Raw genomic sequence first — 25,508 nt, 5'->3', positions numbered from 1 at the left:
GTGTGTGTGTGTGTGTTTTGTCTATCTCCTCCGATGGTGTGTGTGTGTGTGTGTGTTTTGTCTATCTCCTCCGATGGTGTGTGTGTGTGTGTGTTTTGTCTATCTCCTCCGATGGTGTGTGTGTGTGTGTGTGTGTTTTGTCTATCTCCTCCGATGGTGTGTGTGTGTGTGTGTTTTGTCTATTTCCTCCCATGGTGTGTGTGTGTGTGTGTGTGTTTTGTCTATCTCCTCAGATGGTGTGTTTGTGTGTGTGTGTTGTGTTTATCTCCTCCGATGGTGTGTGTGTGTGTTTTGTCTATCTCCTCCGATGGTGTGTGTGTGTGTTTTGTCTATCTCCTCCGATGGTGTGTGTGTGTGTGTGTTTTGTCTATCTCCTCCGATGGTGTGTGTGTGTGTGTGTGTTTTGTCTATCTCCTCCGATGGTGCGTGTGTGTGTGTGTGTGTTTTGTACAGAAGTAAAAGTGAGAGAGGGTCGGGGGGTTGTTGGGGGCCACCTTGCATAGCAATATTATTCAAATGTAAATGTAATCAGCAGTTCTGTTGAGTCCTTCCATAAAAGTAAAAAATGATGGACAAGTCTGATTAACAGGTTATTTGTATACAGCAAACGTCGGGAACATACAGTGATTCTACTTGAATTGGTAGAGAGGGAGATAATGAGTTCATCTTTCATAACAGGAAGAATATGTTCTATGACATATTCAGAATAGCTTCACCTCAAGTTTACTTGTCCAGGCAGTTAGGCAAGGGAGTTCCCAAAGCTATTGGCAATGGAATACAGGACATTTCTTAAGAATTAAAGCTGCACATTTGTCCTTTTACTCTGTCCTAAAGAGACTCTGTCACTGCTGCTAGGATGAGTGTCTCTCAGGAGAGAGAGGAGGCTGTAGGTCACACTAACACACTCAGGGTCTAGTAGATTGATAAAAGACTGAGACATACACATGTATATGTTTTCACAAACATCTTTCAATAAAAACTCATATACAAATAAAAACACCTGCAAAATAAACACAACTGCATAGAAGAAAATAAAGAGGGGAAGAAATACCAAATCAGTTTTATCCTCCTTGATTCTATAGAATGTGTCTGTACAATGGAGAGAGATAAGTGTGGAGGAAAGAGTTACATATTCACAACAAGATCAGTTGCTTTGCCTTGATACTAGGAACAAGTCCAACCAGTTCTCTAAAGGGAAGTTATTTTACTAAATATACACTCACACACACACACACAAACACACAAACACACACACACACACACACACACACAAACACACACAAACACACACACACACACACACACAAACACACACACAAACACACACACAAACACACACACGCACACACAAACACACACACACACACACACAAACACACACACACACACACACACACGCACATGCACACAGAATTCTGTTTGTTGCCCAATACATACATTTACTTTTTCAGTCTATTGATTGGTTTTAAACTAACTAAATCCTCTAGTAAATTAACAAAATACATTGGTGGATTATACAGGGCTATAATGTCATTTCAGTTTTTGTACTAATCCTGTATACATTTTTTCTGCTGTACAGGCCTAGTGAGACAACTGGAATGAGTCAAGAGGCTGAGGAGGCTGCAGGTCACAGTAAGACACTCAGACCAGAGTCTTCACTACACAGCGGTGTGACCTTGAAGAATGACCAGGACATGGATGATCCTGTAAACATGAGCAGCACATCAACACAGACCAATGCAGGGTGAGTACAGAAAGCATTTATTGACACACTTACCCATGTACACACACAAAGACACACACACACACACCCACACACACACCCTCCAACACACACACACACAGAGACCAAAACATATTGAGATGAAATGCAGTTATGACTGGCTGCTTCTCTGTCACATCCAATTACTCTTACCCAATAACCTAATCTAACCAATATGACAACTGCTCAAACATAGATTATATAGTTTTAGTTCAGGTGAATTCACAACCCCTAGTAGTCTGCGAGCACCTCAGCCACAACCATTGGCTCTTTTTCAGCAGCCTCACACAGCTCCTTTAAATCTCCTTTTGCTGACCGTCCTTGACAACCAAAATCAAATAGAAGTGTTGTGGTTGATTTAGCTACAAAGCCTCTAACACCCATATCCCTTGGTGTTGTGTGCGCTTGCCAACCTTGCTCCCTCACTTCTGCAACCAGTTCTGCATACTTTAACTTCATCCTTTCAAATGCTTCCTCAATCGCATCTTTAAAGGGAATCTTGAACTCAGTAAAGTAATCAATGTGCGACATGCTTAGATGGTGTCTCCACGCCCACTTGTGCAAGAAAATATGATGAACAGTTTGTGTTCTACTGTTATGCTGTCACAGTTCTTATAACTAATCAGGAAATGTATGACTATGAAGTATAGCCCTCACACACACAAACACACACACACACGCATGCACGCACACACACACACACACACACACCGTTATGAAAGAGGATTGGTAAACTAGACAGTCCCTTAGAGAGAAACTGAACTCCGACCTCTATCAATCTGTGACTCTATCACAGTGCTTGGGAGCAGTCGACGGCACCCACATCGATATTAAGCAGCCATCCTCCAACTCCACGGACTACCTCAACAGGAAGATAGATATAGATATTCTAGATATTCTTTAAATGTACAGGCCGTCTGTGACTACACGATTCATGGATGTCGTGATAAAGTGGCCTGGGAGTGTGCACGACGCAAGGGTTTTTGCCAATTCAAACCTGAACTTGGATTTAAAGACCGGCAAGATTCCTGCTCTCAAAAAGCAGATTGTGGACGACGAGGAGGCCATACCTATTTTTCTTCTTGGTGACCCAGCCTACCCTCTGTTGCCTTACCTAATGAAAGAGTATGCAAGCGGTGGTTCCACACCGCAAGAACAGTACTTTGGGCTATGTTTGTGTAGGGCACGCATGGTCATAGAGTGTGCGTTTGGACGCCTCAAGGCCAGATTTGCTGCACTGCGAAGGCCTATGGACACCAACATGGATGAGCTGCCCTACGTCATTTACGCCTGCTTTGTTCTGCACAATTTCTGTGAGGAGTCTGTGAATGAACAATCTGTGTTGGAAACAATAGATAGTGCCCATAACTTGCAGCCTCCTTCAGAAATCAACAACTATCTCACTGACTGTAATGAGATGGAGGGTAAGAGAGTGAGGAGAGTGCTCACAAAGTACCTTGACCCTTAAGAAAGACTGTTTTCATTGTATGGTTTTTCATTTTGTGCACTCTTGACTTGACTTGAACTGTGTCCACTGAAAATAAACAAATGACTGCAACAGCTGCTAGAACCTTTTTTTTTACTGGATGTACAAATGCAATTGCAGAATAACTGTCCTTAGGACAGAGAAGTGGTAATCAAAGAATCAAGTATCAAAACTTAACACACAAATTAATTAACAATCAAAGTATAATAGCACTAGTTCCAAGACACAAAACCATGTAACCATGCAACAACCATCTCACTGACTGTCACTAGATGGAGGGTGGGAGAATGCTTACAAAGTACCGTGACCCTTAACAAAAACTGTTTTCATTCTGTGCAGTCTTCAACTAAAATAACAAGTGTAAAGTGCAGTGCATGGTCACTCTGCATCCTTTTGAATGCCTCAAGGCCAGATTTGCTGCACTGTGCAGGCCTATGGACCTCAATTTAGATAGATAGATGGATACTTTATTAATCCAGAGGGAAATTTAGGTAATCTAGTATCTTATACTGGATGGATGGTTATTGCATTGTCTGTGAGTGGAGACTGGATGAACAATCGGTGCTGGGAACAACGTGACAACGACTTGCAGCAACTCACAGACAATGCAATAACCATCCAACAATCACAGTCTAATAGCTGTAGCCAAGACACAAAACCATGTCTGATGGCTCTCAACATAGACAAAAGCCCAGAAGCCCAGCCTGATGGCTCTGGCCAGGTGTTATGAATGTGGCCCTATTTGAGATGTGGTATATGCAGACGACAGCAAGGAGACGAGATGAATAATCTGTGCTGGGAACAACACAAGGTGACAACGACTTGCAGCCTCCTTCACAATGCAATAACCATCCAACAATCAGAGTATAATAGCACTAGTTCCAAGACACAAAACCATGTAACCATGCAACAACCATCTCACTGACTGTCACTAGATGGATGGTGGGAGAATGCTTACAAAGTACCGTGACCCTTAACAAAAACTGTTTTCATTCTGTGCAGTCTTCAAAAGTGATCTTTACTCTATTGCTCGTGCCATTTATAACGTGTTGTGTGAAATGCGTGTCCACAGAAAATAAACAAATGGCTGCAACAGCTTCTAGAACTTTTTGGTTTATTCAAAACTGTCTTTAGGACAGAGAAAATCACACACACACAAAGGAATTAACTATATACACACACAATACAAACTCAAAAAAGTGCACACAAAGGAATTAACTATATACACACACAATACAAACTCAAAAAAGTGCACACAAAGGAATTAACTATATACACACACAATACAAACTCAAAAAAGTGCACACAAAGGAATAAACTATATACAGTACAAATGTAAAGTGCAACAAAGTGTATAGTGTATATGTGGTGTCACTCAGCATCCTCCTGCAGCAGTGCTCTGCGATATGAGAAGGACCTCTGGGCGTCATGTGTCGGCGTGTACTGTGGCGGTATGTACTGCGAGTTTACACATTGTGGCCTCGGTGTGTGCCGGACGGCCGGTGTTCTGGACTGCGGTGTGGTCAGTGTTAATGGTGTTGGGTGTCCATGAAACTGATACCCAGCGCTGCTGCTCTGGGGGTGTGCAAAGTTACTGGAGGGCTGTAGATACAACTCCCTCATTAGAGCGAAGCCATCTTTAATGGTGCTGGTTAGCTCAGCCATACTGTCGTTCATACGATCCAAGCAGCCTTTGTTGTCCCTTCTGCTCTCCTCCATTGAGGCCAACATTCGTCTCTTCATCTCCCGGTCCTCCTGCTCACCGGAAACCTTCCTCTTCAGCCTGTCCCCTCTGTGGCTGTTCAACTTGGCCTTGGATAAAGCATAATAAATCACATTATTACGCAAACGTTTAAGTCCAAAGCTATGTTATAAATTGTGTACGAAAGCACCTACACAAAACAAGCATCGGATTCAAAACCGTGTGCACAACAAACGGTAAGCGACAAAGCTTTAAATCATGAGCCTACCTGGAGCAAATCTCTGCGTTGCTTAACCACCACCGCGGGCGGAATCTCTGAAGGTTCAGCCTCAGACTCGATGACCTCTTCTGAAGCTGGAGGAGCTGGAGGAGAGTCTTCCAGGTCCGGGCTTTCCGACAGGTCATTTGTCTCGACGCCGTTGTCTATACAGCGCGTAGCAGGCGAGCCACCCCACAGTTGCTCGCATAGTTCAAAAAATAAAAGAACTACGCGCCCATTTCCACTTCGACGCCCTGCGTCAACAGCCCTCCTGTAGTTCCTCTTCACATTTTTCAGCTTGGAGGTGACCTGCCCTTTACCAATAACGTCTTTGTGCGGGAACTCTTTCTCGTTTGAGCCCCTGGGGTATTGCTCCTCGAACAACCTGGCTATATCGTCATACTTTGCTCTACAGGTCTCCCAGTCAATTCCTTCCTGCAACTTGTTGCACTTATAGTCAAGGCTGACTTGCAACAAAAGTCCCACCTCTTCGTCGCTCCAAAACAGCGGACTCTTCGCGTTTTCCATTCTTATTCTATTCTTGTTTTTTGTTGTTATGTTTGTGTTCGTCATCGTCTTCTTCTTCTGTTGTGTCTTCGTTGTGTTCGTCGTCGTCGTCTTCTTCTTCTTCTTCTGTGGAGTTTGAGTTTGTATACGGCGCGCATGGCTTATACGCATGCTCCTGTCTTCTCCTTCCGTTTTCTTCAGTTGTCTGTAGCACCTTAAAGCGCCACCAACAGGCGTGGGGGATGTACTACAGCGGAGTGAATCGGATTCACTGGGTTCATGTGCACGCGATGTAAAAAGTGGGTAGGTGTGAAATAGTTGTGAAAACTGAACCCGGCTTCAGGCAAACTAGAGTCCGTCTGCATGGGGTCTTAGTTTTCCTCAGTCTCGGGCATAGAGTCTTTGATCATTGCTGGAGTTCTGACACCCCTGTGTTCTCTGTGAACAAATGGGGTCCCAGACCCGGTAATAATTAGCATTAAGAGATAGGATGTATTGGGTGAAAGCCCAACAACCCCACTTGCTTGCAACCAGGATATAAACTGGTGGTTTCCAAAAGGTAGACAGAAAGAGAACTAGGTGAATCCTTCTGGTGAAATCTAAGTCTCTCCTCCTCTGGTGTACATCATTGCAAGAATAAACCTGGATTTTGGTTGTTCATACTTCAGACTGAGTCTCCAATATTTGAGATAAAATGAAGTCCTATCAGTGCATATATCGTTATGTTACATTAAGTGTGAACACATTCAATCATTCCACAGAGAAATTACCGTAATTTTCGGACTATAAGCCGCTACTTTTTTCCCACGCTTTGAACCTCGCGGCTCAAACAATGACGCGGCTAATTTATGGATTATGATACCTGTGACTATATACGGTGGCTTTGTGTTTACGGTGGCTTTGTGGAGCTAGGATGCTAGCATGGATGCAGCCGCATGGATGCTTAGCTCCACGCGATTTCTCAGTATCTCTCGATAACTTAACTAATGTCAAAATAACCACAGTCTACCGGCGTAGACAGAACACAACTCAAAACACTTTAGAAAATAATAATTTTTTTTACAACAATACAAATCCATTCTTTTCAAGTTCTTTAGCTCACTGGTTTCAAACTAGGGTCTTTGTCAGGGAAAAGACCCTAAACAGTTAGTTAGCAGATTAAAGACACCCAGCATGTAAGTGAACTGGACTGTTTACGAACAGGGCCCCGACGGAGAGCAGACACCTTAACCAGGGTCTGTCTGTCGTCCTCTCCGAAAACAAGTCCCTTTATTCAAACACAATGTTTACACAGTATGACAGTCAGGATGCTGGGATACACTTAGGATAAGTGCAGCTCGGCTGAATTTTACTTCTGCCTAGCAACAAGTCATTTTACAACCCGCTTTCTCCTTATGTCAGAAAAAGATCACGTGAGGCATCTGGTTTCACATTCTTTGTTCACTAAGTGTTTTCCAAAATCCGACCTACACACACTTTACAGACAGCATTTTGGAACAAGCCTTTTAGTTGAAACATTCATGATAAAATATACTAATACTTTCTTTAACATTTCCCTCCTGTTTATCATGAAGATAACACTAGTATAGACATCAACCTATACATCTCCTTCGGTTTTCTGCATAGACATTGTTATGTATGCTCAAAATACTACAGACATCATTACACTAAAGCATTATCATCCTGATGGGTCAAGAGGGTATCAAATTCCTGAGACAGCAGTACACTCTGTACAGAAGTACGTATAAGACTAGAAATGAGAACTTTGACACATGTAGAAATACACATCATAAAAATACAAAAGAGTATGAAAATTGCTACAATGGGGAGCAGACTTTTAAACAAAATTTGCCACCATGTACCAGAGGTAAGCCAAGCAAACGGATTCCACCCAGGAACATTAACCACTTTATCTTGTGTTAAAGCATCACTAACAGCCTTCATTTGCTGTAAGGCTTCAGCCACAGAGACACTATGAATATCATCCAGTATCCAAGTGGTATCATTCAGCATAACACAAACCCCTCCACTAGCAGCAGTGAGTAAATCTAACACTAATCTATTTTGCAGCACCATCAGCCGAATCTGCGAGACCTCATCATTAAGGCCGTCCAGGCTGACTAAGGTGGCATTAACAAACAATCCTAACCTATAATTAAGTGTTTCCATTCTTAACATGACTTTTCCTACTCCTAGAGCCGGAAGCAGAGACAAAATAACCTTGGAGCTCGTGGTCCAAATCTTTTGGTCATCAGGCACGTCAGTCCCCCACACGCTGTCATGCTTCTCAACAGCGAATCTCTTCTTACGAGACAACTCTGGCTGCGAGATAGCACTAACAACATAAGTATGGTCCGTATGGCATACGCCACCCTAGTGTGGAGGGAGGTGACTGTACAATTTACTACCACACACCCACAATACCTCTCTCAACGTAGGAGTACCCCTGCCAGAGGGGCAATACCCTGAATTCCATTCCCAACATAAGGAAGGGTGTCCCCATGGACAGGGTACATCGTTGACTGAGGGAGCGATGTTTGAGGTCACTATAGTAGCAGGGATGACAGTTTCGCTACACTGTTTCCGTCTCAGAGAGCCTACTCTAGTTGGTCCATTATTAGAAAAACATATTGGGAATATGGAATGGACTGTCACATAAGGTGTGGCATTTTTTAGTTCTCCTAGGGGGTGGGTATTGTTACATGCATCATGTACCAGGGTACCGTTTGTATCATAAGATGGCTTACTGTAGCCCCAGCTGTCTAGGGCACACTTCTCTCCAACACAGATCGAGGCTTGGAATGAGAGTGGTCTTGCTTCAAGTCTAGGGTGAGAGGAGGATGTTGGCATTAAGGTACATACATAGCAATTAGTCTTATTACGTCTGCTCGCTTGCATGGATGCATATCTATACCATGAATTAGTAGAATACAGGTGAGTAATATTCCCCCGGACCTCATGTTCCCTATATGAAATCCACCTCTTCTGGATTCTCTCAATTACACTTGTGGAGACCCAGTATTACTCCTGAAGTAACCACTAATAGCAGCAGCTTAGACATTGTTATAACGGAGTTATATAATGTATACAGAAAAACAAGAAAAACAAATGAACACGAAAAACAAAAAACAAGAAAAACAAATAACAAGAAAAACAAATAAACACAGATACACCCCTACTATGTTGAGCAGAATCTCTAACCCCCAGGGTGCTCCCGGGAGGTCAGGTGACATTCAGACGACCAAGATTTATACACTCAGCCCCCTCAGGGAGCCACAAAACGCTACTCAACGCTAGTGGTGGATCCTGGTAATGCTCTGAGTTTGCAGTGTGACAGGTGAATCCAGGTGGAGTGTTCAGCGATCTTGACGGCTGTTGGGGTGACGTAGCACTTGGTATGGTCCCTCCCACCTGTCGTCAGACCAGCTCTTTCTTTTGATGACTTTGATGAACACCCAGTTTCCCACCTTCACCTGGCCTTCTACCTGTGGGGACACAGAAGAAACTGGAACAGTATTGGGTTCTTTACATTCCCTAGTCTGTAAGGTTCTTTTCATATAATCTGCTAGTGTAGGAATGTCATCTGGGTTGGCTCTTACAGTCGGGGTGAGATCTGGTATTCTGTATGGTCTGCCATATAGTATTTCAAAGGGTGACAACGGTTGACCTTGAGCAGGGGTAATGTGCATGCTTAGAGTCACTAAGTCTAAACACTCAGGCCATTGTCTACTTGTTTCTGCCATAGCCTTTCGAAGTTTAGCCTTAATAGTTCCATTTGTTCTTTCCACAAGCCCAGCACTCTTTTCAAGTCAATTTTTAATTGTTGCCCCACTCTGTCCAGCACGTCATTCACAAAATGTGAGCCATTGTCTGACCTTATAATTTGTGGTACACCAAAAGTTGGTATTATTCTCTTGCACAGTGCTTTTGCTACTGTGAGGGAATCTGGGGTTGAGCTGGGAAATACCTCTATCCATTTGGAAAACGCATCAATTATAACCAAACAATATTCCAGCCCTTTGGCTCTGCTAAATTGGATATAATCCATGTGTATTACCTGGAAAGGATAATCAGGCTTGGGGAACACGCCCCTCTTTGGCCTGAGGTTTCCTTGTGAGTTATGCCGAATGCATATTTCACATTGCTGACAAATTTTTTTTTAATAGGTTATGAATCCATACGTTGTATAGTATTTATGTACTAGACCACACATTCCCCGCGTTGAGGCATGGGTCATCCCATGGCTCATTATTGCTGCCCCTTTATATAGAGCCCGAGGCAGGATGGGTTTTCCATCTGGACTTACATATACCTCATCTTTCAGTGTCGCCCTGTGTTTTATCCAAATTTCCTTTCCACTTTTGGGTGCTTGTTGATGCATGTTAATTAAAACGTCATCCTCTGTTTCTTGTGTCAAATACAGACCAGCTGCCTGTTTGGCTGCTCTATCTGCTAGGTCATTTCCTTTTGAAATGTCATCTGTCCCTTTGGTGTGTGCTTCGCATTTACATATTGCTAGGCAATTGTATCGCTTCAAGCAGATCTTGTAGCAACATTTTGTGTTTAACTTCCTTTCCTGTAGAGGTTTTGTAACCTCTCCTTTTCCAGTGCATACAAAAAATATGTGAAGCAGCAAAAGCATATTGGCTATCAGAGTATACAGTCATTTCCTGACCTTTGTATAGCTGACACGCCCTTGTTAATGCAATTATTTCTGCTGCTTGTGCAGATAGGTTAGAAGGTAATTTCTTTGCTTCAATTATTTCAGTGAGGCTAGTGACTGCATATGCTACTAAATTCCTTCCCCTCTCGTCCTTTCCTGCAGCGTACCAAGTGCGTAGAAGCAGCCATCGCTCCGTTACGTCTACACGGCTTACGCGTATACAATTGTTTGGGCGACTGGTTAGCAGTGGTGGAATGTAACGAAGTATTTTTACTTCGTTACTTTACTTAAGTAAATTTTTACGTATCTGTACTTTACTTAAGTAAAAATAATAGTGCATACTTTTTACTTTTACTCCATTACATTTTTGAGCTATTATCTATACTTTTACTCCGCTACATTTCTACAATATGTGCTGTTACTCGTTACATTTTATGAACATTCGCCAAGTTTCGCCAAAATGTTGCCTACACAAAACTATGGATTTGCGTTGCTGTTTTGGAAGTTTAAACCAATCAGGTGGCTCTATCAACTCCAATGATATCAGAGTGCACGTTTGGCAGCAGCACTAGCGGTAGCTTTGCCTGTTATAGTTGAACATTCAGCCTGACTACTGCCTATTCAACATGGATCCAGAGTCGGCCTGAACTGAGCCCTCTGATATGAGCCACCCTTGGCCCTATTTAAAAGATATGTTCGAGTTCAAAGGCCCCAAGAATGACTCCTGGAGGTTTCAATGCGTTTCCTGTCTCCCTCAAAAAAAGGAGTTGCTAGCCTTCAATAATTCGCCCTCAAATTTAAAGTAGCATATCGAGGTAAGCAGAGTGATTGCTATGCTAAGTTAATGTCCCTGACTTTTGAATATTGATATATGTATTTAATTTGTTTACTGACATGATATTATAATGTTATCTAGCGAAATGCATGTTGACATACAGCAATAGCATCAAAAAATCATTATTGGACCTTCATTATATATTTAACGTAGTGGTAAGATAAAGCTGGTAGGTTAGCTATGTCAAGCTAGCGTGCCTTGTTCTGTCCAGTTTTACAATTACATTTGTTTTTCATGTTCCATGTTTCCCTTTTTTACACATTTACAATTAAATAAAAGATTTAAAGATATCACATGGTGTCTTTATTGGTTTGGCTTAATGGTATTAACTTTGCAAATAATCCCTGGTAGATAACTTGTCATCCGCAGAATTGTAAGATATAGTGTGGACAGTATTACAGATGGTAGGCACAATAAGTACACCAACCTTTCCAATTAACAAATGTTGTTGCTTATAATTATTACTAGTAGTGACATCTGTAGAGGCATTTATTACCAGTAGCTATTTCTTTATCAAAATGGCACAGCCTAGACATTGAGAGACAACCCATTGCGTGAGTACTTTTACTTTTAATACTTAAAGTAAATGTAAAAGTAAGTACTTTTTACTTTTACTTAAGTAGGATTGTTGATGTAGTACTTTTACTTTTACTTTTACTTTTATCTTCCTGGGTACTTGTACTTTTACTCAAGTACTAAACTTCAGTACTTCCTCCACCACTGCTGGTTAGTTGCTTCTCATTCAGAGGCTGCAGCGGTGCAGGACGGCCATCTAGTGGTGGCGCACCTGTATCGATTGGGCTTTGTGATAAACAGAGAAAAAACGCATTTTTCAGGCATGATTCTAGACTCCTCCTCCATGGAGGTCAGGCTGTCTCAAGAACGAATAAATGCCATCAAAACATGCATGCGCCAGTTCCGACTGGGACAGTCAGTCTCGTCGCTGTGCTGCCAACGCCTGTTAGGAATGATGGCGTCAGCCGTCATAGCGCTCCCGTTGGGGATGCTGCGTATGCGGCCATTCCAAATATGGTACCTGTCTATGAGGCTCAACGCAGTCACAGACAGGCATCGCAGAGTAGTGGTGTCCTCCAGATGCAGAAAAACCCCTGGCGATCTGTAGAACCCCCTGGTTTCTTGCCACGTCGGGCACGATGGGCTCGCCTGCTCCTGTGGGCAGCGAGGCACATCCTTCCCTCAGGGCAGTTCATATACCAGGTCACCTCAACTACGGTGCGGACCTGTTATCGAGGGGCGATCCTTGAGCAGCAGACTGGTGTCTTCACCCACAAGTGATAGACCAGATCTAGGTGCGCTTTTTCAGGGCGCAGGTGGACCTGTTCGCAAACAGGCAGAACACCTGCTGCCCGCTCTGGTTCTCGCTAAGGGGTGACGATCCCCCACTAGGCATAGACGCGCTGGGCCACCAGTGGCCAGCTCTACGCCTATATGCTTTCCCCCCGATCCCGCTCCTCCAGCAGGTGCTGTGCAGGATAGCGGACGAGTGCAGGGAATTGATATTGATAGCCCCCCACTGGCCCAATCAGCTGTGGGCAGTGTGGCATCCCCATCCAGAGTGGTGGCGTCTCAGAGCCTGGCACCTGAGAGGGCATGCTCATAGCATCAGGCTTGTCAGATACGGTGGTGGCTACAATACAGAGCGCCCAAGCTGTATCGACACGGGCTCTGTATACGCTGAAGTGGCGCAGTTTTGAGCGGTGGTGTGCTGCACGTCAGCACGACCCAATTAACTGCGCGCTGGGCGTTATTCTAGAAGTGTGTTCATCGGTGTCTACAGGTTTGTTGCACATGAAACACTCCAGGGTGGTTTCCTACAGGCGCAGGATCGCGATCCTTGCCGGCTATGATAAAGGTTGCCCTGTTAATATGTTCACCGCCAGCGGCCGTATGAACCTCTATGAGGGCAAAGGCTTCAATAAAGCTGGTGTGTGTAATTGGCTGCCACTGTATTATCACGCGGGAATGTATAGGGTCCCATACTGTTATATCGCATTGAACTGCGATAAGGAACGTCTCGGTTACTTTAAGCAGGAACCAGATATAACAAAGTTGGCGTGTACAGTGTTACCTTGGATTGATTGTCTTGCTCAGTTTCTTTCCGAGGCAGATCTGAGGGCGCGTAATAAGATAAGGACTCCTGAGGGGCGGGCTCAGGAGCGCGCGCTGACAGATCTCGCGGCCTTTCAGGCGTGAATAGATAAATGCTTCGTTTTGTACCCCATGACTGACGTCATGTACCATACTGTTATATCTGGTTCCTGCTTAAGGAACCGAGGTTACGTAAGTAACCGAGACGTTTCAGCACTTGTTGTGTTTCTTCCTCACATATGTGTGGTGTGCCATCGATAGGCAGTGGCAGCAGAGTGGATGGATTCAGTGTATTACAACTTTCCAATGTTATGTGTGGTTGTGACAGAAGACATGCACGATAAGTGTCGAGCAGGGGAGAGAAATGTCATGTTTTTTTGCAAGAGCAGAATTGAAACTGCATGGGGTACTTTAACGACGAGTTCATGAAACAGCACAATTTCTGCTGACGCGTGAACGGCCGATGCAGCCGCGAGGACTGCTTGTACACATGATGGTGTAGCGCGAGCTACCGCGTCGAGCTGGGTTGAATAAAATGCGATCGGTCTCATTTTGCTTCCCCATACTTGAAGCAAAACAGACGTCATGAATCCATGTCTGGAGTCAACCATGAGAACGAAAGGTTTCGCATAATTTGGGAGAGCCAGTACTGTCGAGCTGGCTATTTTTTCTTTTGTCGCTTGAAAAGATTCTGAACCCTCTTTAGTCCACATAACCTTATCGTGGGGCGCCATCGGTTCAGAGAAAATCATATCATGCAAAGGTCTTACTAATTCTGCATAATTGGGTACCCACTGACGACAGTAATTACACAGTCCTAAAAAGGACATCATTTGTTTCTTAGTCACGGGTTTAGGAGCTTCCATTATAGCTTTCTTTCTTTCCGTATTCACTGTGCGCCCGCTACCTGACAATGTGTGTCCAAGATATCTCACTTCTGTTTTCCACAGCTGCAACTTGTTTTTGCTAACTTTATTCCCTGATTTTTCCAAATAATGTAACAGAGATAACGTGTCTGTTTTGCACTGTGTTTGTGTTTTAGAAGCGAGCAAAATGTCGTCCACATAAGTAAGAATTTGGCTACTTTGTGGTGCCTGAAAATCAGCCAAACAATTCTGTATGGCATCCGCGAAAATAGTGGGTGATTCGCACCCTTGAGTTAATCTGTTGAACGTGTATCTTTTGCCCTTGAAAGTAAACGCGAACCAGAACTGACTTGCTTCGTCTACTGGAATTGACCAAAACGCATTACTTAAGTCTACTACGGTAAAATACTTTGCTTCAGGGTCCAATTGGTTTAACAGTGTGTGTGGGTCCGGCACATTTGGGGCTCGAGCTAATACTGCGCTGTTTACAGCTCTAAGGTCCTGGACCATTCGCCATCCTGTAGATGGCGCTGTTTTCTTTACTGGGAATATGGGTGATTGCATGGTGAATCAGCGCATTCCCGAATAATTTTGGCTTTTAATAATTCTTTTATGACTGGCTCGATGCCTGCCTGGGCGTCTGGTTTCAGAGGATATTGTTTTACACGAGGATAGTACGCGGTTCTTCCTTTAATTTTTACTGGCGCTGCGCCTGCCATTATGCCGACGTCAGTAGGGTGGTTAGACCATAGTTTGTCAGGGATATCGCCTAGCGCCGCCTCTTCTTCCGCAGTTAAGAGTATGTCTCATTTGGTCTCATTCGGATCAACCATTCTCGTCTCTGGTGTCGTTATTACCACGAAATTTAACATTTTCTTCCACCAGCCTGTACCAGGACTATGTTGACTATAACCCATGTCTTTCCAATCTCGCGCTCTGTTTAGTTCCCACATGTGTCTTTTGTTATCTTGCCATTCCTCGTCGGAGGCTTTAGACAAAGATATATGTGGTGTGCCTGAGCACACCAGTTTTTCAGCCTGTGGCCCAAGTAGTACTGTGCACAGACAGGTATTTTCTTTCCAACAGAGTGACGTGACTACCACTTTCTGCGGGCCAAGCTTATGTATTAATTCGTCATATGGAGGGTCTGGACCAGGTCGTCCGTCATTTGAATAATGTAACGTGACATGTATGTCATTTCTAGGTTGAAAATCCGATTCAGGCGAGACTACTTTTTGCGCTTCTTGTAGTAATGCACTCGCTGTGTTTCCCGGAGACGTATCCGGAACATGCAAAGTCCAATAATAAAAAGGAATGCCCTGTCCCTTCATCACTAGGATGTCTGCACTAACACATCTCCTGGCCTCCATACCTCCCTGCTTCGTGGGGTATATGGCTGAACCTAGTTTAGTCATTACATCACGTCCTAATAGATTAAATGGACACGAAGGTGAAACTATGACCTGTGCTTTTACAGCCTCTCCTGTTTTCGGGTTTCGTATCCAAATAGGTCTAGTAAGTGATTGCCTTTGAGTATGTCCGTTTGCGGAGCGCACTAGGACAAAATCACCTGATTCGTCAAAGTTTATTCCATTCATTATAGCAGTTCTACACGCCCCTGAGTCACAGAGAAAGTTTACTGGCCTTCCATCCACCAACAACGTAATTTCGGGTTATTCCACTAGTAGACAAGCAGATGTCTGCCAAATCTAAAAATTCATCACATGTGCTTTCATCTCCTTCATCTACTTTTTTCTTATTGCTGGATTCTGTGGCTAGTCAGGAATCTTCCCTATTAGGACAGTCTCTACTCCAGTGTCCTCTTTCTCCACAAGAATAACACTTATCCTCACCTTCTTCTTCCTCTTCTTTTTCTTCTCTGTATCTAGGTGCATATCCACCTCTTCCCCTACTTTGTCTTTTCCCTCTGCCTCTTGGCACTTGGCCGCCGCCTCTTCTTTGTCCGCGTCCACGGCCTCTATTATTACCTCTTCTACCCCTCTGTCCACTTCCCATTGCCGTCTGTACTGCCTGAACAAAAACTTCAGCTGTCTTCTGTTCTTCACGTATCTTTTTCTTTGCTTGTGTCAATTTCTCTGCATGTCTTGCCTGAGTCATGAAAGCTGGAAGGGTAGATGTAGGTAATTCCACAAAGTTCCTATTCAGCCATTCTCTAACCTCAGCTCTAAATCCATTTAATAGTGCTTGTTTTAAATGTGGATCAAATATCAAACGTTCTGCTGCAGTAGTGTCCCTTAACCCGCTGTGGTTTCTGAAGGCATGTCCAAACCTTTCTCTGAACTCATAGACAGTTTCACCGTCTTTTTGCTTTATTTCTCCTAATTTAGTATAATTTGTCTGAGCTCTAAATGTGTCACGAATTCTTACTTGTAACGCAGCAACCCGACCACCCAGATCTGCGTGGCCGGCTGCGAGAGGTATCCCTCCTGCATCGCTTACTTCGTATCCAATTTTAACACGCGCCCAGTCTGTTTTCATTTTTGAACGATAAATCCATTCCACTTCTCTGCCATCTAATTTATACATATCTCGTAGTGCCTCCATGCCCTCGAGGAACTCCTCTAATCTTTCTTTGTGTTCTGGGACACTTTTTATTGCATTATAGACTTCTTTTTGGCTCCAGGGACGATATACTAACATAGTTCTTTGATTGTTCGCTCCTACCCCGTCGGCAGGATTGAAAGCAGGATTGGGTAGCTCAATTAACGGGAATTGATTTGTCTCTGACTCTATGGGTGTTTCTGACTGAACATATACATCTCCCGCGTCCATACAGTAGTCATGATATCTAGTGGGAGTACGACGCTCGCGCTTTGGATGATCATAAGGCGGGGGTTCGCTACGGAGTCTGTGGCAGAGTCGGATAAAGTCCACCACTTACACCTGCAACTGCACCGAACCGGTTTGTGCTAACTCGTAGTTTTTGAGTTACTGGAGATGATGGTGGTGGGGATGGCGGAGTTTGTGACGGTAGTGGTATTTGAACGGCAGCTTGTTGCTGTTGTTGTGGTGGTGCGGGTGGCTGTCCGAATCTAGACTTACTGATTACTACAGTATCGTCTTCTTTCGATAGGGCAGAAATGCCCTCTTCGTCATCTAATAACATCGAGTCTCTCTCTCGCCTCTGCCAACCAGACGCCAGCACATGCGAGTTCGTCTTTATGATGCGTCTTTAACGTTTTCTTTCTCCTATGGTGATTATTTATATCTTTGCATAATTTCTCGCAATCTTCTACAACTAGTTTCCCACTGAAACTATATTTTTCTATCCAGCGATCTACGTGTTTTGTATGGCTATCAGTATGTTTTTTCTCTATGAATTTCTTTTCGCCAATACAACCTTGTGGTTTAGTTGCCGCATTACCCATGTTGACCTTTTTTTGGATTAAAACAGAATACCTCAAACGGGTCAAATGAAGACACCGGAAAGCAAGCTTCTAGACCAAAAAATTTGGCCCGCCTTTCCCTGGGTGTTTGTACTCACAGAGTCTCCACCTGTTTTTAGACTGTTAATCACTTGCGCCAGTCACACTCACATTCATTCACATACTAGCGCTTTTAAGAGACCTCGAATCTCTTTTTTTTTATAGTCCGTTCGTTCAGTAACCTAGGCTACTTACTTCATACTATGCTGTGTGTCCAATCTTGCTTCAGATTCCGTCAGACCAGCCTCCCGGAGGCAGACCCCTTTCTGCCGGCCCACGTAGAATTCACTAAATGGGACTTTCTGCCGATGACTCTCTCGGCAGGACGTGCACTTGTCTTCGGCTTCCTGAAGTCTGCTCCCAGGCGGTCGGTCGTCTTGGGTTCCGGCTCGAAAGGACCAATAAATGTCAGGGAAAAGACCCTAAACAGTTAGTTAGCAGATTAAAGACACCCAGCATGTAAGTGAACTGGACTGTTTACGAACAGGGCCCCGACGGAGAGCAGACACCTTAACCAGGGTCTGTCTGTCGTCCTCTCCGAAAACAAGTCCCTTTATTCAAACACAATGTTTACACAGTATGACAGTCAGGATGCTGGGATACACTTAGGATAAGTGCAGCTCGGCTGAATTTTACTTCTGCCTAGCAACGAGTCATTTTACAACCCGCTTTCTCCTTATGTAAGAAAAACATCACGTGAGGCATCTGGTTTCACATTCTTTGTTCACTAAGTGTTTTCCAAAATCCGACCTACACACACTTTACAGACAACATTTTGGAACAAGCCTTTTAGTTGAAACATTCATGATAAAATATACTAATACTTTCTTTAACAGTCTTTCTTCTATCTCGCTGTCTTCAATCTAACGTTCTAGCTTCTGATTGACTCTTGCAACTGTGCTCTCTTAAAGCAACAGTGCACTTATCGTAACTGGCAAAACTAATAATATGCATCACTATTGTATTACTTTTGATATTAATTTTAGCCTGTGTAAAGTTAATTTGTTTCAATGTACCGGTAGGCACCTGCGGCTTATAAACATGTGCGGCTTATTTATGTTAAAAATAATTATTTTTTTTAAATTCAGTGGGTGAGGCTTATATTCAGGTGCGCTCAATATTCCGGAAATTACGGTAGTCTGTTTGGCAAACAAGGAATTTGGTAGTCTGTCAACTTCAGCAGTGAACCATCAGGTCTAAAGTGAGCAGTTTTTATTTAAGTTATTTAGACATTTCAGTGTTTTCACATGCAATTCTACACATACCCACACACACACACACACACACACACACACACACACACACACACACACACACACACACACACACACACACAGAGACACACACACACACACACACACAAACACACACACAAACACACACAAACTGTCATCAAAGACGATTGGTAAGATAACTTCGGCATAACTTCAGCAGTGAACCATCAGGTCTAAAGTGAGTCGTTTTTATTGAAGTTATTCAGACATTTCAGTGTTTTCACATGCAATTCTACACACACACACTCACACAGACACACATACACATGCACACAAACACACATATACACACACACACACGCACACATACACACACACACACATACACACACACACACACACAACAAAGCAAATGTATAATCTAAATTCCATAATGGTAAACATTTGTAAGTGTGTCTTTTATAGAGAGGTTGTTTGTTTGTGTGTGTGTATGTGTGTGTGTTTGTGTGTTTGTGTGTGTGTTTTTATATATATGTGTGTGTGTGTGTGTGTGTGTGTGTGTGTGTGTGTGTGTGTGTGTTTGTGTGTGTATGTGTGTGTGAGTGAGAGAGATAGAGAGAGACATTAATCCTGCATGGTGCAGCTGTTTTTATGTAACATTATGTCTGAACGCATTGATTTACTCTACAGATATAAGTCTATGTTGATTGGTTTCTTGTGTGTCCTTGTGTTTGTAGACAACACACACACAGACCTCCATCTCCAGTGACCAGGGGTGTGTCCATGAAGTGTGACCGGTCCATGGAAAAGCCACCCCGTTTCAGCAGTGAACCAGTTCCATCAGGTCTAAAGTGAGTTTTTATATAAGTTATTCAGACATAGATAGATAGATAGATGGATGGATACTTTATTAATCCCGAGGGAAATTTAGGTCATCCATAGTAGCTTATACACTTACTCACAGACATACATACATGAATCACATACACACGAACATGTTCACAGGGAGTGGGGTGTTTACAGATACAGGAATGGATCTGACCCTATGGTACATTGTGCAAAGATTGGTGAAGTGTTAATGTCCACGAGGAAAGTGTTCTTGTGTTGCAAGTGAGGATAGTGCAAAAGATAGTGTTCATGTGCTTGTTTGGATAGTGCAACGTTCTTGTGCTTGTGTGTGTGTGTGTGTAGATAGTGCAAAGAGATATAAGTTGTTCAGTCTTTGCAAGGGGCTAGTATAGCCAGTAGAGAGATAGATGGACAGTGGGATGGTAAGTGAAGAGATGAGAAGAGAAGGGCAGACTGAGGTAGACTCATGCAAAGAAGAGACATGTTGAAAAAGACTTGGGAACATCAATGCACACCTTCACTGGTGTTCCTTGATGAATACAACCATTTATGAGTCTTTCTAGAAGTGGTAGGATTCGCCAAAGGCAACTTGAAGTGTCTAACTATATTCACAGAGTCAGCTGATTGCTACTCATGTCTTGTTTTCCCAGCTCATCTTACAATTCCAAATCAGAAAAAGTTGGGAAGGCATGTCAAATAAAAATTAAAACTGAAAACAGTGATTTGTAAATTCTTTTTGATCTGTATTACATGGAAAACAATACAACAGCACATTATTTTATGTTTTACCTCATGAATTGTATTGTTTATTCAAAATGTTTACAAATTCAATTTTGATTCTTGCAACATATTTAAAAAAATGTTGGGACAGTAAAGCATTTATCACTTTGTAATGTTGCCATTCCTTTTCACAACACTTAAAAGACATTTAGGGACTGCACACACCAAGTGGGGAAGCGTTTCAGGTGTAACTTTGTCCCATTCTTATGGCGTCAGTTTAGTGCCAAAACTCACACATGCAAGGAAACGTCTATTCGAGTGAATTTCAGGTTTTCGCAAGCGTGAATTTCTTCTGCGCACTCAATTTTAGCAGCCGCGAGAGGAAATGCCAGTAGGTAACATATCTAGCTACTAGCTAGCTTTAGATTCCTGCGCTAGCAAGAAGCCTTTGCTTGCTAACTGTTGAAGCTAGCTCTTACTGCTGAGTTTTCAAAGTTGACTTCAATGTTTTAATGTAATTTATTCCATGGTCCGGGTGTTTTCACTGCTTTTAACACTGCTAGCTACAACAGGTAGCAGGCAAAGGCTTCTTGCTAGCGCAGGAATCTTCTGAGGCAGTCAGCGGAGGTCTAGAATCTTAGATCAGTATCTAGTAGACTAGCTAGCAGCTAAACAATACAATTGCAGAAGAAATTTAGAAGAAATTCACGCTTGCGAAAACCTGAAATTCACTCGAATAGACGTTTCCTCGCATGTGTGAGTTTTGGCACTAAACTGACGCCATACATTCTTCCTGCAAACTATTCTTAAAGTGTGCAACGGTACGGGGTCCTCGTTGCTTTTTGAAATGCGCCACACATTCTCTATTGGGGACAAGTCAGGACTGCAGGCAGGCCAGTCCAGCACCCACACACCTTTCTTCCTCAGCCATCTCTTTTGCATTGTCTTGTTGAAATGGGCTTCCCTGGAAAGGATGTCATCTTGAAGGCAGCATATATTACTCCGAAATCCTATGTACTTCTATGTACTTTTCGGCATTAATGGTGCCATCACAGAAGTGTACGTTACCTTTGCCAAGGGTACTGACGTAACCCCATAGCATGACAGACCCTGGCTTTTGGACTTGACTCTGGATGGTCCTTTTCTTCTTTGGTCCGGAGCACACAGCGTCCATTTCTTTAATAAAAGACCTGAAATACGGATTTGACGGACCACAATACACGTATCCACTGTATGATGGTCTATCCCAGATGCCTCGGAGCCCAGAGAAGTTGACGGTGCTTCTGGACATAAGGCTTCCTTTTGGCACAGTAAAGTTTGAACAGGCATTTGTGGATGTAACTACGTATTGTAGTGCTTGACAAAGGTTTGCCAAAATAATCCTGAGCCCATGTGGTTATATCGCTTATAGATGAATGACGGTTCTTGATGAAGTGCCATCTGAGGGATCGGAGATCACGGTTACTCAGCTTATGCTTGCGCCCCTGCCCTTTATGCACTGAAATTTCTCCAGATTCCTTGAATCTTTGAACTGTTATGCACCGTGGAGGGTGAAATATACAAATGCTTTACCATCTTTCTTTGATAAACATTGTTCACGGCCAATCTTTGCCAATCTTTGCTCCTAAAGGACTAGGCCTTTCCGCTATGCTGATTTTGTACCAAATCATGATTAAAATGACCTGTTGACATCACTTGACATCACAAATCACATCATTATTTAATTATTCTACCTCATTACTACCCCTAAATTGCCCCCTTCCCAACTTTTTTTGGAATGTGTTGCAGGCCTGAATAGCAGGAATGAATGTATATTAACAAATCAAATGAAGTTGACCAGACAAAACATGAAATATCTTGTGTTCATATTTTCTGAAATGAATTACAAGTTACATTTATAGATCACTGCTATCTTTTTTTATTTGCATTGTCCATACCATCCCAACTTTTTCTAATTTGTATATACCTAAGGCAAGCCATGTAGATAGACATTCCAAATAAAGTCTTCAGTTCTTTAGGGCTGGGGTTCCGTAACTGTCCTGGTGCCGCGAGGTCACACTAACTGGTGAAAACGTACATATTATGAAACAATTCACTGTCTATGTATTTCTCAGTGTGAAGAAGAAGAAGTAGTGAAATGTATCCCAGTCAGCTCTTATGTTGGCATCCTCGTGAGGGTATTTATAAATGTCCTCCCCCATGGGTAAAAATCTTAAGAACTAAAATAAGTTTCTTTATCAAATATTAAGTCTGCTTCATGTTATGTCTCTGCAGTGAGTTGAGGTTTGATCTGACGCAGGATCAGTCCAGGTGTGGAGTGTGTGAGAAGGTAGTGTGGGAACCAGTCATCACCACCTGTGGACACAGTTTCTGCAGGCAGTGCATCAGCAGCTACTGGGAGCAGCCTGGACTACCAAGAGACCAAGTCTGTCCCCAGTGTGGAAAGACATGCAGAACTCAACCTCCTCTACAGCCTCTTCTGGATGAACACACAGACATGGTAGAAAGCAGCAGACACCTGCACACTGAAAACACACCAGACAGAAGGAGCAAACCAGGTGAGGATTTCCTGATATTTATACTTTTATGATATCTGATGAAGGAATAGCTGATAAGACAGGGGTCGGGAACCTTTTCAGCTGGCAGAGCCATACACAAATAGTGATACAAGGTTTATCTTAAAGGAGCCAGAAAAAAATATTATTATGTTTTAAGCCAAGTTATTATTATTCTCATTGTTATTATTGTTGTGGCCTCCATTTTGAGTGTAAATCACAAGAAGATTATGAACATATGCCCCGTGTGCAGCTCTTTTATACACATATTCATCAGTCCATTGGGGCTGGAAAGATCTGTACTTCTTGTCTGTCTTCCTTTCAGCCATTTTAACTTCTCAAACAGTCAAAATAGAAAGTTAACAAAATTTTGAGTTGAACTTTGATTAGTGAAATTTACTTGGATATGACCTAAACATCATCACTTTATCCCAACAGAAATTTAGAAGGTGGAATTAATGTAGAATCAGTGGTGTAGTGGGAGTGTAGCACCCCCCACCTCCAGTATGAGCAAAGTGTGTGAAGATCACACTGACACAGGACAGTCTTTGCTTTAGGTTACCCATAGTCTTGCACTGATAACAAAGAACACATTTATGTGCATTTATACACATGAATTGCATACAATTTGAACATCAAAGTATTTTAACAGTGTTTGGTTTAAAGAGGTGTACATAGGCCCATACCAAGATTTTTGACCAAAGTGTCATTATGCCGTACAATATTTTATGATTTAATATTAATTTACAGTTGTCGTATATTTGTTAAAGTTGTTTTTGAATGTCCCTTATTTTGAATAAAATTGACCAATACAGCATAATTTAAAAACTTTATTTATTTAATTTTAATAAACTTAAAACTTAGAAATAACATATTATTGTCAAGCAATTAATTGCATTGTTAAAAAGGTTTAAATCAAATGTTTTAAAAAATCATTACTAACCTTTGTCAGACCGGTCAATTATGACTGATACCACAATAATTAAATTAAATTAAATTTTATTTTATTTATATAACAAAACTAAAAAGTGTCTCTAGGGACTGTACATAGCCCTAGGCCTGAACCCCCTTATAGCACAATGGTAGGGTAAGAAGGGGGAGGTTGGAGGGAGAAGAAGGGGAGGGGAGACAATCAGACACATGAGAGATAAATTCATACTCATATCAGGATATAATATCAAGTATTGTAGAACAGCTTAGTGGGTATACAGTGTGCTCGTAGGTTACTATTACAAGGGTAAGTAGAGTAATGGAACAGAAAACTATGTTGATGGTGGCAATTATGTACATTGCTAGCACAGAGTATGGTGTAGAATAAGGGCATGACAGTGTAGTGGAGGTGGGTACATGTAGGCCGGGGGTTTCTACAAATAGAGCGGGTGGAGAGACTACAGCAGCATTCCACAACAAGTCTAACCATGTTGCAAACACAACATGAGGGATACAGATTGCATTTCTGATATAAATGTATGGATGTCACAAAACTTTCTCCAGCTAAACCAAGATAAAACAGAGGTATTAGTCATTGGTGAAAAAAACGAGAGAGAGAAACTAACTGCACACTTAAAAACACTAGCACTTAACACCAAGCACCAAGCCAGAAACCTAGGCGTCATACTTGACTCAGATCTCAATTTTGAAACCCATATCAAAAATATAATTAAAACATCTTTTTATCACTTAAGAAACATTGCTAAGGTGCAACCGTTTCTCGCTCAGGCTGACACCGAAAGACTGATGCACGCGTTTATCACGAGCAGGCTAGACTACTGTAACTCGCTTTTGTCTGGTCTACCAAAAAAAGCCATTAGTCAACTACAAACAATACAGAATGCAGCAGCGCGAGTCCTCACTAAAACAAGACGGAGAGCGCACATCACACCAGTATTAAAATCACTGCACTGGCTACCTGTTAGTTTTAGAATAGATTTCAAGGTTCTCCTACTAGTCTATAAATCACTCCATAGTCATGCACCTGAATATATAACAGACATGCTCTCAAGGTACACACCCAGTAGATCCCTGAGGTCCTCCGGCACTGAACTTCTAACAGTTCCAAAAGCCAGGACAAAGAGACATGGGGAAGCAGCTTTTAGTTTCTATGCCCCCAACCTTTGGAACACTCTGCCAGAATACCTAAGAATGGCCGAAACGGTTGAAACCTTTAAACATGCACTTAAGACATACCTCTTTGATCTCGCTTATCACTCACTGTAAAATGTATTTAACATTTATGGAACATTTATTTATTTACTTATTTCTGTCTCTTTTCAAGTATTTGTACCCCCCCCCCCAGCAGCTGTCTCTTAGTTTGACGATAACTGTGCTGAGCAGTCCTTTATGGTGCCAGTGCGGTTAGTACGTAATTTCCTGTTCATTTATCTCTGGCAAAATCTGTGTCTTTTTATAAGTGTTTTGTAACTTGTAAAATGTATTTATTTAACATTAATGTAACATTTATTTATTTATTTACTTATCTGTGTCTCTTTACAAGTGTTTGTAACCCCCCCCCCCCCCCCAGCAGCTTAGTTTGAC

At 42.5% G+C, this 25,508-nt stretch overlaps 1 protein-coding gene across 1 annotated transcript in view; it reads left to right on the top strand.

Annotated features, from left to right (window-relative positions):
- LOC105893559 (NLR family CARD domain-containing protein 3-like) overlaps positions 1–25,508 on the top strand; it is a gene marked incomplete at its 5' end in the record, with an annotated part of 78,133 nt that overhangs the window by 33,315 nt on the left and 19,310 nt on the right. The window lies entirely within an intron of this gene.

This window comes from Clupea harengus, chromosome 24 (assembly GCF_900700415.2).
Source record: "Clupea harengus chromosome 24, Ch_v2.0.2, whole genome shotgun sequence".
In the NCBI taxonomy this organism is placed as follows: domain Eukaryota; kingdom Metazoa; phylum Chordata; class Actinopteri; order Clupeiformes; family Clupeidae; genus Clupea; species Clupea harengus.
The sequence above is the reverse complement of the archived record's forward strand: the minus strand, read 5'-3'. Positions and strand labels throughout refer to the sequence as shown.